The sequence below is a fragment of the Clupea harengus genome, chromosome 17 (genome assembly GCF_900700415.2).
Source record: "Clupea harengus chromosome 17, Ch_v2.0.2, whole genome shotgun sequence".
Lineage (NCBI taxonomy): Eukaryota > Metazoa > Chordata > Actinopteri > Clupeiformes > Clupeidae > Clupea > Clupea harengus.
This window is the reverse complement of record NC_045168.1, coordinates 24,432,287-24,446,786: the sequence shown is the minus strand read 5'-3', so window position 1 is coordinate 24,446,786 and position 14,500 is coordinate 24,432,287.

The window sequence follows — 14,500 nt, the reverse complement described above, 5'->3', positions numbered from 1 at the left end:
TTACTTTTCCACACATTTCCATTTTTTTTTAAGATTTCAAAATAACAGAAAAAGGAAAAGGGCCCAAAGCAGAAGCTGTGTTAGTACTCAAGCATCACAGCTTGTAAACCCCAGTGGTGACCAAATAAGAACTGAAAGACTCTTAACTGGAGTATTTTCACCCATATTTCCTTGCAAAAAAGGCCTCTGGTAGTTCTTTGAGATTCTTGGGCTGTCTTGCATACATTGCTCTTTTGAGGTCAATGTACAGATGTTCGATGATGTTTATTAAGTTAGAGGACTGTGAGGGCCATAGCAAAACCTTCCGCCACTTGAGGTGTGTTTAGGGTCATTATCCTCTCCTAAAAGTCATCCTCTGTTCATCTTCAGCTTTTTGACAAATGGTGTGATGTTTGCTTCCAGGATTTGGGATTGAATTGAATCCATTCTTCCCTCTACCAGTTAAATGTCCCCCGTTCCATTCTCTACCCCCACCCCCTGTGCTTAAGAGTTGTTAAGAAGTCCCCTTTTCAAACTTCTGATGTTACATGCTATAGTATATTTCTAAAGGCTAAATATGTTAGTTTTCTATTGAAATAAAAAAATAAGTCAATTCAAAACTAAAATATTCTGTTTGCATAAGCATTCATCCCTATACATTAATACTTAGCAGAGCACCCCTCTGCTACTTCCACTTTATTAACACGGTTTCAATGGTGCTCAATTGGACATCAAAACACTTGGACATTCTCTTGGAGTCTTTTCCTCACTTTGGCATTGAATCACCTTGTCTCATTTAGTATTTCCCTCTGTTATTTCATAACCTGACTGAAGACCCTTAGGTTTGATGTATAGTTGTGTGTGCTATACAGAGCCTACGCTGTAGCGTACCTAAGTGGCCTTTGTCGTCCTGAGCATTTATACACGTGCGCTGGTGTGTCTAAATAAACAAAGATCTCGGAACAAACCCAGTTTTCTGACCAACCTGTTATTGTAACCAACCATTGCATCTGCCAGCCAACTATCTAACAACATTAGCTTATGTTAGCAATCTGACTACCCACAAAGTAGACCGTATTGTATGTTCTGAGCTTGTCATGTTTTTCCACAAGATATCTTTCCCATTTACAATTAACATTTCCTTGAGGTTTTTCACTTGGGCTATAAATGTTCATCTGCTCAGTTTTATATTTAAATAGTATTGCACGTGGCTTCATAACAGAGAAAAGAAATCTCTTCAAAGAGTGAGTGAAATTGAGAGTAGCATTACCTTAAGCAAGTAACCGCTCACCTTACAGTCAGATGGTCAGCTGATGCTCACCAGATCACACAAACACCTATCTTACCTGTTCACAGGTGTGATACAGCAATGACCATCGAATCCCGAGCACCGATCTTTCTCCGTTTGGATTAGTCAAAACATTCTGACCACAAAAAAACAATGTTGAGTAGCTTGTAACAATGGTGTTACACTTGAACCCTGCATCATGAGACTAACATTACCATGTCAGAAAGATAAACATGTCATGACCGATGTCATACCCTGTCATAGGGAGTCAGTCAATGTCCAGTGTCATGTCTCCATAATTGATATAACAGTAGGATGAAAATACAGCGTAGTAGAATGTTCCATAAGCTGTCACAGCATCTAAGATTCTTAAACCTGTGTTATGGCAATTACTGATAATGGTATCATCCCTGATGATGGTAACATCCCTGCTAAAAAGACCGATAATGGTACCATCCCTGATGAAAAGACAGATAATGGTAACATCCCTGATTAAAAGACCGATTATGGTAACATCCGTGATGAAAAGAAAATCTCCCATTTTGTCAGATTTCTATATGAACCCAATTTCTCCTATGGTATTTAAAGAGAGATCTCAAAAGGGTCACAAATCACGATCAGTTGTTACAAAATGTTTAGACATCTCAATACAACCTTGGTGTTGGTGGCGGATGAGGCACACATTTCCCCAAATAAGTGCATTTAACAAGCCTGTTAAAGACTGTTCAAAGCTGTTGGTCAGGAGTCACTCCGAGTAGCTAGGAGATCTTTTTGGTCAGTTATGATAGATTCTTACAATAAAGTGTCTCATCTAATTTCTGGATATGTGGATACATGTTGTAATTAGTTGACAGTATGATGTGATGAATAGCCATTAGTTGACAGCAATGTATCATCTTTTAATGTTTGAAATGACACCTGACTCCCCTGTGTTTATGCCAGTCTTACCACACAGGGCTCCATTAAAGTGTTACAGAAATGGGCGGAGCTACAAAGACTTTTGGTTTTGATATGGTCAAATTGTTATGGCTAGTTGACTGGGTTGGCAAATGTCCAAAACTGCAAGTCATTTAGGGAGCTCCTGGTCAGCAGTGGTGAGTAGGCCTACCTACCAGTTATGGTCTGAGAACGGTCAAACTGTAATCAGGCGACAGGGTGTTAGGGTCCCAAAGCTTGTTGATACATGAGGGTAACCAAGGTTGTCTCTCATCTGGTTTGATCTCACTGGAGGGTTACAGTGGCACAGGGCACAGGGCACAGCACATTATAATGATGGTTACGGGAGGACGTTACAGTGACACAGGGCACAGCACATTATAATGATGGTTACGGGAGGACGTTACAGTGACACAGGGCACAGCACATTATAATGATGGTTACGGGAGGACGTTACAGTGACACAGGACACAGGGCACAGCACATTATAATGATGGTTACGGGAGGACGTTACAGTGACACAGGGCACAGCACATTATAATGATGGTTACGGGAGGACGTTTGGGTTTGGAGCTGCATGGCTGCTGACAGTTCAGAGTACCAATGCCAAACCCTGTCCACTGTGCCTACAATGGGCACGCCATCATCAGAACTGGACCCGGGAGCAATGGAAGAAGGTTGTCTGTTTGGATGGGTCTAGTTTTCTCTAGGGAAGGTAATCTTTGTTTTTTTTTTAACTTGGGTCCTATTTTTAGATCTTTTTGGGTCAAAATATTTACTAGGGACAATTAACGATCAAAATTGGTCCAGTATTGAGTTACGCTAAAGAGCGCTAAAACCGATAACTTACTATATGGGATCCCTACAAAGATACACCTGTAAAGAACTGTAACTGTAAAGAAACTGTAGAAAATGACTGTACAGTGTCTTCTTCCGGCCTCTGATGTAGGAGCCCATTTAGTGCCTGTAGCGGTGAGATGTACTGGTCAATGATCTGATGAAGGACCCCATTTAGTGCCTGTAGCGGGGTGATGTACTGGTCAATGATCTGATGAAGGACCCCATTTAGTGCCTGTAGCGGGGTGATGTACTGGTCAATGTTCTGATGTAGGACCCCATGTAGTGCCTGTAGCGGTGTGATGTACTGGGCAATGTTCTGATGTAGGACCCCATGTAGTGCCTGTAGCGGTGTGATGTACTGGGCAATGTTCTGATGTAGGACCCCATTTAGTGCCTGTAGCGGTGTGATGTACTGGGCAATGTTCTGATGTAGGACCCCATGTAGTGCCTGTAGCGGTGTGATGTACTGGGCAATGTTCTCCATTTAGTGCCTGTAGCGGGGTGATGTACTGGTCAATGATCTGATGAAGGACCCCATTTAGTGCCTGTAGCGGGGTGATGTACTGGTCAATGTTCTGATGTAGGACCCCATGTAGTGCCTGTAGCGGGGTGATGTACTGGGCAATGTTCTGCTGGTAAATATTGGGTATGACATTTATGTGGATATCAATTTGACACGTTCCACCTACCTAGTCTTTGTGAACCAGTTATACACCCCTTTGCTGGAAATGGCATTCCGTGATGGAAGTGGTTTCTGTACCCTGCTACATTGTCCAGGAATGGGTTGAGGAACACAAAGAAGAATTCAAAGTGTTACCCTGGCCCCCAGATCAATCACATGTCAAACGAATTGAGCATCTGTGGGATGTGGACCAATCCGATCAATGGCGGCTTCATTTTACAATTTAGAGGAATCTGCTGTTTAAATCTTGGTGCCAGATGCCACAGGGACACTTCACAAAGACCACGTTGGAGCTGTTTGCCTCTAACCTTGACCCACCCGTGCCATTCAGAGAATAGGTAGTTCCCAACGGTCATGGACACCAAATCCACACCCTACCACTTAGGGTACGAGCCCAACCCCATGAAAAGTCATATTCTAAACAGATATTTTTAAACATTATTCAAACATTTTTATTCAGGAAGGCATTTCTGGCCTTGTGTTAAATCTTATGTTAAAATGGTAAAAAAATTCAATTATGCTTATGTTAACTCATTTTTATTTTATTGTATTATTATAGTTAGTTTCTAATATGTTGGCACTCTGAGATTCTTCTGAATGAAGAGTGCATTACAAATTAAATGAATTATTATTATTATTATTATTATTATTATTATTATATTCTGTGCCCATTCTCTTTGCAACATAGGACTTTGATCTCACTAACTCTAACGTTCATTTACTACACATCACTGAGAAGTGATCACTCTATTCATGGTTGGAAACTTCATTTCACTGTTGGGTGGGATAATAAACAAAGATTTCTAAAGAGCAATTCCTGAGGGGGACACAAAAGATGTCACCAAAAGTAGCGTTGTACTTGTATTAAATGTATATAGAAACCATTATTGCTATTGTATGTGCTATATAATTAATAGGTAAATAACTTAAAGGTACAGTGCGTAGTTTTTAGTGGCATCTATAAGTAGAATTGAAATATAGGACTCATAATTATGTTTTCATTTGTGTATAATAACCTGTAACTACGCATCGTTGTGTTTTCATTGGCTTAGAATGAGCCCTTTGTATCTACTTAGGGAGCGGGTCCTCTTCCATGGAATCTGCCATGTTGTGATGCCATGTTTCTACAGTAGCCCTGAACGGACAAAACCAAAATACTGTCTTTTCGCATTTTTATGACATTTGATGGCCACCGTAGCTACTCACACACTCTTGTAAAGGGTAAAGGGTAAAGGGTATTCAGCTGGTTGCATTCAGCAACCTCATCACTAGATACTGTACATGAAGTGTTAGCATGTTCAAATGTGTTAAATACATTGTAAAATCATACGTTGTAAAGTCTAGTGACACATAATATACTGCTTTAGTAGCTTTGCAAGAAAATCGAGGTCAAAATAAGTCCAGTTTTAAAAGCAGAAGAAATGTGTGCGTGTGATTTTAATTGTGGTAGACCTGCTGCCTCCATAGACATAGATGCATTATGAGATGCGGCTGTGCCGTACAATATGGCCACCATGTTGACGCATAAGATCCAACTTGAAGTTCTTTGCTTCCCATAAATGGAACACTGTTCAAGTGGATTTGAAACTAACGAAGTATTTGTCTGTCAACCAATTTAAGAGCCTTTTAGATGCTAAGGATGCGCCTCAATGCTGTTGTTTTAAATGATTCTCTGATTTTATCTTTTTACTTTTTTTTATACTTAATTTCTGAGTTGTTTAATGTGTTTTGTTTATTTATTTTGTCTGTTTTGTTTTGTTATGGTTTGTTTATTTACTGTTCCTCTGTATTATGTAGCCTCAATCAGGGCATTGCTGCAAAAGAGTCCTGTGCTCAGTCAATTCTCCCAAAATAAATAATCATGATGATGATGATGAACTGGGAGATTTCCGCCTATGCCTATATTCTATAGTCGTCCCGACTGAGTCAATGCACAGCAGGCAGCGAGCTGAGAGCTTACCACTCCCGGCTATTACTCGGGGAAAGCTAGAGAAACAAAAGCTTGGTGAAGCAGATGGATCTTTTTGAAACCCCCGCAACCTATATATATCACCTGTCAGTTTTAGATGTATGTAAAAACAACAACAAAAAAACTGTCACAATATTGGAAAAACCGTGTTTATGTCATATTCATCCATTTAAGATGTAACATACGTACTGTTTGCATCAGCCATACGTTTCATGACATTTTGTTTTAACACCCTAACAAGTAGCCTATTTCATGGTTATTTAAACAGACAGCAACCAGGATCTGTTATGGATTATATGGATGTTTCCGGAGGGTGATACAGGTGGGTATTCAAAGGGGTTGACGTGTATGAAGACATGCAGTGATGAGCTTCTCTCAGTACTCTCCAGATTTTTTACCAGGTCTACCCATCTGCCACTTTCTGTATCTGTACTGGGACAATGATGAAATAATGATACTCTTCACTGCCAAGCCTGGTCATGTGTGTGACTCATCATGTAGCCTAGGCATATGGTGCTCATATTGCACTGCATCTAGGCCAACGTGTTTTATTTTCCCTTGCCCACCGTGGCAAATATGATGTGTATTTCTGTAGTATGGAGAGGTTGGACAGTGTGGTGACTCTGCTGCACTGTGTGATGTGTGTGTTGGATGCTTTCATTGACTAAAGGCTAATAGGTTAATAATCACGTCTGTGCTTGATTCTTGTAGACCCATATTTACTTGGCTGCTGGAAAGGTACTGTGCACTCTGTTCTTTGTCTGCCTTATTTTTACTGACTGTGGTTGTCTTAGAGGATTCTCTCAAATGTGGTTCTGACTTCATAGTTCCAGTGATGTAAATCTTCATCAGGAGATAGCAGCTGGTTAACACCCCACACATTTGTTTTGCATATTTGAAGCACATTCATGAAAATTAGACTATGGAATGTCTGTGTGCATTTCAATAAGCTGTATTATGTGGATTTAAAAATGTACAATCTCCTCATTGTGGGAGGAGTTGTGAACAGCGGTGGGTTTAAAACTTGTTTAGGTTAACTTTAAAGGACATATGTGATATAATCGCAACAAACCCCTTGTTGTTATGACTAAACCTGTTTCTATCAACCAATATTATTTTACCCTTATGCTAATCCCCTCTTTCCAGGGAATACGTCTTATGCGACTTAAAGGATTTGATGAGAAGTTTAAGCATTCATTTGCATTAAATAGTTGGATGGAAACCCAGCTAGTGTTGTGACAGGACATGCGTTATATGCTACTTCTGGTTAAAGTGTGCTTGATGAACAAAATGTGGCACTATTGTTTGGCTCAGTACAGATTCCGTTTCAGTGCAAACAAACACCTGGATTGGCTTGGTGGTTGAGAATGCTACAGTAGTGATACAGGGTGTCTGGCCTGTTGCAGTAGCTTACAAAGAATGTATAGGCTAGTGATGGATTGTGAAAGTGCCTGTCCAAAAATCATTTTCTGGCTACACTATTGGTATGAGGATGTCGAAATATATTTCATAACTAATTATATGCCTAATTAACATCACGTTTGAAAATACTGCATTCGTCTGATTTAACGTGGCTCCGGCATAAACCACACCCACCTCGGGTCTTCTATCCAAACACAGATAGAGATAGAGATCATTTTGTTGGTTGAACAGATACAGGTAATGACATCTCTGTACACCTCTAATGTCCATCTGTCAACTGTTTGACCTTGACACTGCACTTCTGTTTTTCTGTTGTGTCTGTAATTACGAGTGACACCAGTGCTGGACTTGATGTATAAATGGTGAGAGTGTACTGTGGTGGTGCAGTGTGCTTTTCTCTCGTCTCTTGTACCACTCAGTAAGGCGCATGAAGGAGAACTCTGTGAGATCATTCCTTTATTGCCTCCCCCTCCCCTCCCATCTTCTCCACTGTGTCTGCTTCACTTCACTTCACTTCATGTCAGCTTGTCAAAGACTCAAACGTCTAGCGGTGCTCAATAACAGCTTGTCAGCTTAAACGGCAGACCATTCCCCCTTTTTGTTTCTTTTTTCTCTCCCTGACATCTCTGGATTCATGGTGTCTGTCAGGGAAATGTATATGAGCCGAGGAATTATGTTCTTTTCAAAGCTCCTGGACGTCCATCAAAGATGCCAACGCTTTGTGTAGAACCTGCAGCAGGTGGTTATAGCTATCCTTAGAATCAACTGCAGAGGAAGAAAACTATTTAGTGTTTTTAAAGTTTTTTCTTTTTGCCACTTTTTTTTTTTTTTTAATACGGCAGGTAATGATAAGCATCCTTAAAATCAACTGAATAATATATTTCTTGTTTCTGCAGTTTTGTCTTTTTCTTGCCAGCAGCAGCACCATGTTAACAGTTGGAAGAGTGTCTGCTGAGTCTCTGTGCTGTGTCTTAGGCTGAGGTCCTGGACGCTGACCAAAGTATCAGGATGAACAAGACTGCGAGTTTAAAGCCTGTGGCCTTTGGAAGTGGGATCCATTGTGTATTTTACATTTTAGTCTTTGCTTCTTCAAGTAATGTAACAGCAACACTTATTCCATTTGGGAAAGCAGCAAGGCCTCTTTACATTTGTTTCCAGCACTTTGTTCGCTAATACATCAACAATGTCACAGTTTAGTATTACAATTTAGGTGGCTAATTATGCTAATTATTTATGGTGGCTCATGACAGTGCCAAATACTGCATTACTACTTCAGCTACTTCCTGCCTTTCAGAATCAGGACATGTGCTAGCCTGGTCTGATGGGCACTGTGGCCTTTCCCATTGGTTCATAATTAGATGTCTGTGCTTGTTTGCCCTCAGGGCCTGCTCTCTCAGAACTCCTGGTAACCTGGCGCTCACGGTCTCTTGAGGACAGGAAGTGACACGAGCACAGTGGTAACCATAGCCACCAGCAGTTATGACTATGTTTGGCCCTCAAACTGATTATTTAAAAAAGCTAAAAAAAAAATCAGCTTGCACAGCTCAAGGCAGGGCTGCTGTGTTCACTAGTGTGTGTGTTTTCGTGTTTCTGGCTCTTGTATTTGAATCACAGTTCCACTCAGCCTCTCTTATACAGATGTTCTGTGACTGCTGTGCCCAGGTTTTAATTCCTATCCCACAGGGAATGCCAGTGGCAGTTGAACTCTGACCAGCACAAACACACATTCAGTCTGAGTGCTGGGGATGAACACCTTTTAGCATGAGCTCTCCAGGGGAGATTAAACCGTTGGGGGCTCGGAGGGAGAGGTTCTCAGCAGCTGAAAATAGAATATTTGGGAGAAGAGAAGGTTAGACAAATTATTTCAGTCAGAGACACAGAGACTATATCCTCTGCATGATGGCTCTCAAAAATGAGTGGCGAGCACCAGCTGTCTGTAAGGTTCTGTCTGTAAGGTTCTGTCTGCTTCTCACTCTCTCTCTCACACACACACACACACACACACACACACACACACATGTACACACACTCACAAACACACGTACACACACACACACACAAACACATTCTCTCTAGCAAGGATTAGCAGCGTCTGTCATGAAATGATAAAAAGTGGAACGGGGTCATCCAAAGGCGCCTGTGCCTGCAACGATAACTGAGAGTGAAGATCTAGGGCTTAAAGGTACACAGGCAGATTGGGAATAGGATGGCTGATTAGAGAGATGAGATAAAGAGACATCACATATGGTGAAAAACCTCCACCTAATGCACACAGTGACAGTATTGATATTTTAATGTGGTTTTCTATCCGTGCAATTTGCACTAAATGATGTGCTTTGTTATGCTAGCAGAAAGGCAGTGAATACATACACATTATACACATACGTGTTACATACATACTGGTACATACATAGGACCAACTCTCACAAAAAGCAGTTTGAAATATACATGTAGCCATGGTCAGACTGTGATCCCATGAGTGGGTGGTGAGGAGAGTTAATGCTAGCATGACAACAGGTGTTTTTTTAAACACTTTGTAGATTCTTCACTCAGCCGGGACAATTTGAACTTGGTTGGACATGCTGTGGTCTCGCACTTACTGATTTTGTGTATTTAATTGCTTTCAATGACCTAACCAACTCTCCCCTTTAACAGCTTCAATGTTTCAGCATTTGCCTTTTAGCATGGCAACACTAATATAGCATAATTATAATTGCACAAACATAATTGCTAACCTTTCTCGCCTGGAAACAGCCCAGAGTTCTTAGCTTTCACATAATGATTCTGTTTTCAAGGCATCAGTCCTTGAGTAATTCAAGCAAATCAGAAGACAGCATATATGTAACAGCTAGGGTTACTCTAAAGTATGCCTCCAGGCCTGAGAATGAATGGAGATTGCCGTGGCAATTATTTTCCAACAGTGGACAGACAGTGTGGCCAATAGGTTGCATGGGAAAAGTCAATGTTTTTTAGGATACTCAGGGAATTGTAACCCAGAATAACCCTCATAAAACTTTAGGAGCTTTAGAAACCTTGGACCCAATTAGTGGTTCTCGGTGCTTTGAATTTTTTAGAAGGACTTACATAGCTGACTGTCAGTGCAAAAACATTTTATTTAGTGAATTTGTGAGAACTATCACAATTAAACCTTTACCCTCCAATAAATCCCCTAATCCAACCAAATGAAGAAGCACTGCTTAATATGCCAGACTAACAGAACTGTGAAATGCAATCCAAGTCATTACAAATATGTTTGGACAGGAATAGTGTGAGGCCACAAATGGAAGCAGTTGAGCTCACAGGATTTCCTAAAATACCACCAGAGGAACCATCCCATCTCTGGCTTCCATGGACCACCCAGGGTATTAACGGGACAACGTTTTGGGAGATCTTTGAAGGGAAACAGAAGAAGGTGTCTCACCGCCACCACACCGCACCCGTTTCCCTCATCCTGGGTGGCGTCTCACAGCTGGGCTCCAGGCAACCAATGGAGTCACTTCTTCCTGTGTGGTGGGCTACTGTGTTGACAGAGGGGAAAGGAAAACCCTAACCACCCACGCCCGTTCTGCCCCCCTATCCATCTCTGTATTGGTCTTTCACTGTGTGTGTGTTTGTGTGCTTGTGTGTGTGTGTGTGTGTGTGTGTGTGTGTGTGTGTGTGTGTGTGTGTGTGTGTGTGTGTGTGTGTGTGTGTGTGTGTGTGTGTGTGTGTGTGTGTGTGTGTGTGTGTGTGTGTGTGTGCCGGTCTGTGTCTGTGTGTGCGTGCATGCATCTCTCTCTCCCTCTCCACACACACACACACACACACACACACACACACACACACACACACAGTCAGCAACGTTCTGCCCATTCAGTCACAAAGGGATTCTAGGTCGAGGACAGCACACGGGCAGCACACCTGGAGTTAATCTTGCAATCCAGCTTCCGTATCTGCCATGAAGGGTTCCTGCAGGATCAGAGGCTGTCACAGACACTTAGGAGCTACATTTATCAATGGGGACTGAGAGAGGTGAGAGGAGAGGAGAGAGGAAGAGGAGAGGAGAGGAGAGGAGAGAGAGAGAGAGGAGAGGAGAGGGAGAGAGGAGAGAGGAGGGAGAGGAGAGAGGAGAGGAGAGGAGAGGGAGGAGAGGAGAGAGGAGAGAGGAGAGAGGAGAGGAGAGAGGAGAGGAGGAGAGGAGGAGAGGGAGAGGAGAGGAGAGGAGAGGAGAAGGAGAGGAGAGAGGAGAGAGGAGAGAGGAGAGGAGAGGGGAGAGAGGAGAGGAGAGGAGAGAGGAGAGAGGAGAGAGGAGAGGAGAGGAGAGAGGAGAGAGGAGAGGAGAGGAGAGGAGAGAGGAGAGAGGAGAGGAGAGGAGAGAGGAGAGAGGAGAGAGGAGAGGAGAGGAGAGAGGAGAGAGGAGAGAGGAGAGGGTGGAACAGGTGCAGCCCCTAATCACTTCACCCTCTGCAATGTTTCTATCAGGCCGACGAGGAGCGACAGGAGAGGAGCGAACTGGCCCTTCTATCTGGTGGAGCAAGGGGGGGATTAAGAGAAAGGGAAAGAGCAGATGAGGTAAAGTGAGAATATAGTAGTGGGGCGGAGAGGGAAGATAAGGGCAGGGGGTTAGGCTGCTGTGTGTGTGTGTGTGTGTGTGTGTGTGTGTGTGTGTTTCTGTGTGTGTGTGTTTCTCTGTGGGCTAGAGGAAGCTAACCCAAGTTTCCTTGTTGGTAGAGCAAATCACAGGAAAAGGGAAAAGCATTATTTCTCATTATTTCCCAGTGAGGCCGGAGTGAAAGTATTGATTATCAGCTAGGTGCTGGAGGGTGTGAGAGGCGGAGAGAGAGATGCTACTGTATCATGGACGTGAATGCTGAAAAAGAAACTGTGGTTTGGCCTCCCAGGGCTCCCATTGCACCTCACGCTCAATACTGATACAGAGAGCACTAATAATAAACACAGCAATCTCTACCACAAGGAACCTGGCTTTTGGCTGAATTCTGCACGGTAAAAATGAACGGTCACTGTCAGAAGGCAAAGCGATTAGTCTACATTTTTGAGAATGCCTTTGATATCATTACAATTACTTTACAAGTATGAAGTGGAAAAAAGAAATCCAGCACCTCTTTAGAGCTCATAGATGTAGGTCTAGAAATACTATCACTACGCAGGAGAGGAACAGCCCAGGACTGCTTGTCTATCAGTGCATGTGTGTGCGATTCAAACACAAGATGCTTGCATGGCATCGGATCATCAATCAGTTTGGTAGCTGAAAATGAATTTAATCGGATGAAACGAATAACTGCCCAATCAGTGCCTGATTTACTCTCTCCGCCCTCACCACCCCAACAACCACCCAGCCTCTCCTCCAAGCTCAAGCCATTTGTCTTTCTTTGTGCAATTAGACCAGCCACTATTGAGCTCTTCCTGAGTCCCCATCACAGACACACACATACCACACACACACTTATACAAATAGACCGCATTGACGCTGTCTTGCCCTTCCAAATGCGGTGTGCTCTAACTCATTACTCACCGGGCCTACATTGCTAAATCAACCCTCCAGTAGAGAAAAAAAAAAGCCTGGGATGAACTGGATCCATCCATTCATTTAACATTAGCATAACTAATGATTCTTCAGCTCCAAAACAATGCTTGTCCTTGCTGGAACATTGTCTGCTACTTGAACATTTGAGAGCTGAAACAAACTTGGAGCCACTGAGTCATCCGGCAGAGGAACAAGGGTTGTGTTTCAGCTCATTAGTGGGAGCCAGAGCTGATGTGAAACATAATTCTCACCGCAGACCAAAAACAGTTTTTCCTTTCTCGTATCATCCCTATCATCCACAGGGGTAGGAGCTGCAATGTTGGCAGTTATGCCAGAATTGGCAATGACTTTATGGGGACTAAATTACAGATGGAAACACAATGCTTCAAAAGTGCCATTCTGCTCTATCTGCGGGCCCTAATGTTGTATCTTCAGATGTGTGTGCAAAAAAGTGTGTGCAACACCAACCTTTGTCAATCTTTAATATTTACTGTGTTCATTATTATGATGGCAAAACCATTACAGGATACAGATTCTGTGTCTAAATCTATATTTGATTTCACCTGAAGTTAATAAATATGATTTGTGAATATTTAAACAAAATGCAACAAAAACAAAAATGAATCATGACTGTAAGCTGTGCAGATAAATACCCTGTCTAATGCCCTATTCTTGGTCGTCACAGATGTACAATAGGACACACGCAAAGTCAATCTGAAATCTCATTTTCCAGTGTCTACTCAGTGACACATCCAATGAGCATCACCTTGTGTAATCATGAAACTCTCTTTGTCTATCTGTTTCAGTTTATTCGTTTGCCTGTTCATCAAGACTCAGGGTTGCTAATAAGGTATGCCACTCACTCCTGCTCACACAGACACAGACACACACACACAGACACAGACACACACACAGAGAGAAAGAGAAAGAGAGAGAGAGAGAGAGAGAGAGAGATAAAGAGAGAGTAATAGGCAGGTTTTCATATGCCAGGAGCACAATGTGCCGAGACAACCTTATCTCCCCCGAGTCATCTACAACTTTCAAAAGTGCTTATCAAAAAATTGATTCAAATTAAACTGTACCCCTGCGCGGCTGCTCACAGAATATGACAGACTGAGACACTTGGAGATACACATGAACCAAAGTCTGCTTGGCCCCGTCGGGGCTCAGAGCTGTTTGCTGCTGTTTGAGCACGAGGTTCGGTGTGCGCTCCCAGCCTTCTCCTAATAAGCAGCACTGTCATTTGGGCATGATGGCTGCCATTGTCAGAGAATCAGTGAGCCCACAGTTTATATGTAAGGACACACTATGTGAATAGTTGCTTCAAATGAGCTTTAACTAGTCTGTAGTCTGGTAGTGTGTTAAATACTAGTGCCTGTTAACAAATCAGCCAGACCAACAGCTCCCTCCGGTCTCTCTGGTTGGCACAAGAAGACACAATAATGTCTGCTGCCCTCTGCTCACCCATCCCCCAACAGAACACACTAGGTGCCTCAGTCCCTCTGGGGATGAGATCTCTTCTGTGGTGTGGCTCTGTGTCCACTCCCAATTACAGACTGTGTGTGAGACCCCCAGCACTCCATCTAATGTTGTGGGGTGTGTGATGGCTGTCGCCCCCCACACACAGATGTGGGAATGGGAGCTGTCACCATCCTCGCAGATCGGCATCCCAGGTGGACCTGTCAGCTCCGGTCAGCTGCCAGGGCCACTGTCATGGGAATACTGGGCTGGTTAACTCTGAACGTGTTTGCACGGTTAAATGAGACTATGTGCATGTCAGCACACACACGGCTGGGGTTTGAGCATGTGCTACACGATTGTGTGTGGGTCTCTATATGTGGGTTATAAAAAAAATAGGAT